This window comes from Arachis duranensis, chromosome 5, assembly GCF_000817695.3.
Source record: "Arachis duranensis cultivar V14167 chromosome 5, aradu.V14167.gnm2.J7QH, whole genome shotgun sequence".
NCBI lineage: Eukaryota > Viridiplantae > Streptophyta > Magnoliopsida > Fabales > Fabaceae > Arachis > Arachis duranensis.
The window spans coordinates 91495691-91499615 of record NC_029776.3 but is presented as its reverse complement, the minus strand read 5'-3'; the positions used below and the strand labels follow the sequence as shown (position 1 = coordinate 91499615).

At 33.6% G+C, this 3925-nt stretch overlaps 1 pseudogene; it reads right to left on the bottom strand.

Moving 5' to 3' along the window:
- Positions 1–349: 349 nt before the first annotated feature.
- Positions 350–3697, bottom strand: LOC107490417 (uncharacterized; annotated as a pseudogene).
- Positions 3698–3925: the final 228 nt, after the last annotated feature.

Genomic DNA, 3925 nt, shown 5'->3' with positions numbered 1-3925 from the left:
AAAAAATTTCCTTTCCCTTTTGGGTCAGCATAATCCAAGCCTAAAAGACAGAAAAACATAAACAGGAGAAATTAAATTGAAGAGGCCACATCTATGATAAGCTAAGCAAATCCAATGGCATGAAATAAACTACAGAAGATTTTAGAGCTAATGAATCTTCAAACACCTTATGATTGTGCAGTCATATACCAGCATTCATTCTATCATAGATTAAGGTGTTGAAAAAGGCAAAGCCTTCGCTCCAATTTTTAAATTGATTGTAAAACTCAACTAGTAAATTTGATTTGGAAGACATAGGAGTGAACAAGTTCAAGCATTTCTAAAAATTCATTTAGAAAGCTTACCGAAATCACTGCTTCTTCTTCTTCCACAAGAGAAAAACATCAGTTTCCTCGTATGCATATTCAGGATGCAGGTGGTCACGAGGGACCTTCTCGATATCCAAACCTCATCGCACATCTCCCAGAACTTCTTGTGCACCTCCAGAAACCTCACCTGGTACCCGAGCAACACGACGCCGTCTTTAGACACCAAAGCTTCCATGGAGAAATCAAGTGCTTCATCGACTCCTCGATGTAAACCATGTCCGTCGCCCAAACCACGTCAAACAACGGGTTAAGTGCCTGGATCTGATCCTTATTGTTCCATTACAACACGGAGTGCTTCAGATTCTTGCGTAGCACGGGCGTGTTCACCTTCAGGTTGCGCTTTAGCGCCAGCATCACGGGGAGAGGAGGGGCTTCCGTAGCACATGCTTGTTATACATGTAGAGTAGAGGGGAACAGTCATGGCGGTGAGAGGAGGTTGGGTCGGCAGAGAACAGGGGTTCGCCCCTTTGACTCTCCTTTTCATGGGTTCCTGCTATATATTTTGGGTAATCTGAACTGATTTGGGGGAAATTGGATTAGGGTTAGTGGCGGGACTTCATGGAATCGACGATAATCCAAGTTGATTCTGCGTCACGTTGAATAGATCGAATATCAATCACAGCTATCTTAGCAAATTGCAGCAGATAAAGAAACTGCAAGCAATTTGTCGCCGCTATCTTCCGTGTTTCCTGTAGTGGACTTTTAATATTTGTAACGATAATAATTAATATATTTTTTAACAATTTTAAGTTTTACTTGTGTTCTTGCCCATCATATGACTGAAGTGCTCTCTAATGCATTAATGAAAATTTTGTTGGGTGAAACATGGATAGAAAATTGTCAATTATTACATTGGATAATTATTCTATTAATGATGAGTTGTTGGAGAGTTTAGATTCAAAATATTTGTTGTTAGGAAATTCCATGTTACATATACATTATTGTACTCATATCTTGAACTTAATTATGAAAAATGGTTTAAATTTGGTTAAAGAAAGTGTGGAAAAAATTTGTGGTAGTGTGGTGTATTGGACTTCAACTCGTAAAAGACATAAAACCTTTGAAAGTTGGTGTAGTAAGTCAAATGTTCCATTTATGAAAAAATTAACTCTTGATTGTCCAACTAGATGGAACTCCACTTATGTGATGTTAGAGACTGCATAGTTGTATAGAAATATATTTCCTTGATTAAGACAAAAAAATCCTAATTATAAAAGTTTTCCAAGTAATGAGGAACGAAAACTTGAGCAAAGAAATTTGTGGTAAATTAAAATTATTTTATAATATAATGCAAACAATTATTTTAACAAATTATGTGATATAAATATTGCCTTGAAAAATGGTCTGCTTCTTTGATTCCACTAATTAGTAATATAGTGTGTAGTATGAGGATAAATTTTGAAAAGTATTGGGAAGAAATTTATGGCGTAATGGATATTGCTGTCATTCTAGATCTTAGGTATAAACTTGCTAGTCTTGAGTATAAATTTTTAATGTTGTATCAAAATCAAGATGAATGCTCAAGTAAGATTGAGAGGATCAAATAGATATGCTATAACTTGCTTCATGAGTACTAACAGAATGCATTTAATTCAAGTAATGCCTTTGAGGATTCTGCACAAAGGCTACAGATGAATGCAAAGCAAGATAATTATGCTGCTTATCAGTTGTATATCAAATAAAAGAGGAGGAAAACGGGTTTATTTGTGCAAACTGAATTTGATCATTATATTGAGGAATATGTTCATCCTTTGAGTGTCGAATTTGATATTTTAGCTTGGTGAAAAGTGAATGGGGATAGGTTTCCAACCCTTCAAAGAATTGCAAGAGATATATTTGTCACCCCTGTGACTACTGTTGCTTCTAAGTCTTCTTTTAGCACAAGTGGTCGAGTAATTGCTTATCATCGTGGTAGTCTTCATGAAGATACCGTGGAAGCTCTTATGTATAATCAAAACTGGTTGTGACTATTATATCGTCAAAGAGATTATTTATGGTTCAACTTTTGCATTTATTTACGTTAATACTAAATTTATATATAGATTGATTAATAAATAAATTTATTATATTTTATTTTAGGTAAAAAATCTGATTATCAAACTGCAAATGATGATGATGATAATGATGAAATCATAGACTAGTGATGGTGTTGTTGCAGCAAATAAAATGTTCATAGATTTACAATGATTTTATTTGTGTTTGTGTAATTAATTTAAGTAAAGATTTTTTTTTATAGAATTGAACATTTGATGGTTATATTATTTGTAGGATGATTGTATTGTTTATGTTGAATTTTTAATTTGCATGCTCATTAGATTATATAATAATATTACATATTTTTGCTAACTTGTGGGTAGGATCTGGTATCTGCAGGTTGAGAACAGATAGGGATAGGATTGACATGTTCTCAACTCGCGAGTAAGATTAGAATTGAACCCAAATCATACCCTATCGTACTCATTGCCACTCCTAACTTAGATAAGCTCGTAATGATAATGCATGATGAGATTGTGGGGTGGATAAGAGATGTTGTTGGTGTTTTTATATCAAGAGAGATCATTTTTTCCTTTTATCCATTAATGGTAATATCAATATGTGATTACTGATTAATAAGGAAAACATATGAATATAAGTATCATTAATCAAGATTTTGAGAATCGGATTGAATCGATTAGTTTAACCAGGTTACTTGGGAGCTGATTATCAGACTGGTTCAATTCAAATAAAAATTGGTTGATAATGAATTAGTCAAAAAAATGGTTAAAGAATTGGTTAACCAATTTAAAATAATAAAATACAAAAAATTACTTCTTTTAAAAAAAGTATATATTTTATTAGAGTAAATAATTATTTTTTATCATAAAATATTTAGAAACTGACAAAACCAATCACAAAAAAATTAAATTAATGTGATACCCATAAAATATTAGTTTTTCTTGACAAAAACATTCTATTGTTATTTTTTTATTTACTCTATTAAAACATCACTTTAAATTCCTAAATCACTTGTCTATTATCATCAACCTCTTGAAACCCTATTTTTTTAACCAAAACCTAACCTTATGCTGGCAAATCTCATATGAAACCTCCGTCACCGCCTTACCATTGTCAGTGTTGTAACCTCTGTCATCTGCTGCCTCTTCTTCCCTCCCTTCTTGCACTGTTGCACATCCAGATCTTTTTCATCTTCTAGATTTACTCTGCCTTAGTTTGTCTTGCTTGCATCGTGCCATCACCTTTGTCTTCTCCGCGCTCCTAGGTTGCATATCTTCTAGAAGTTTCTCATTCTCAATTGCAATTGCACTGCTCACACATCTCACGAACAACATCAATGTTTCACTACACTCATCAATAGCTTAAAGAAGGAGAAGAGCACAATGCAAGTGGTAAGAATATTCTTTTTTTTTATTATTCTGCATTCCTAGATTCGTTTTTTTTCTCTCTTTACTTTTTATTTTTCGTTGAAGCCTCCAACTCTTGATGTCGTTGACGTGCACTCGGTGAACTCACGTTCGTCAAATTCACACAGAATTTGAGCTCTCCAGAGATTTAAGCAA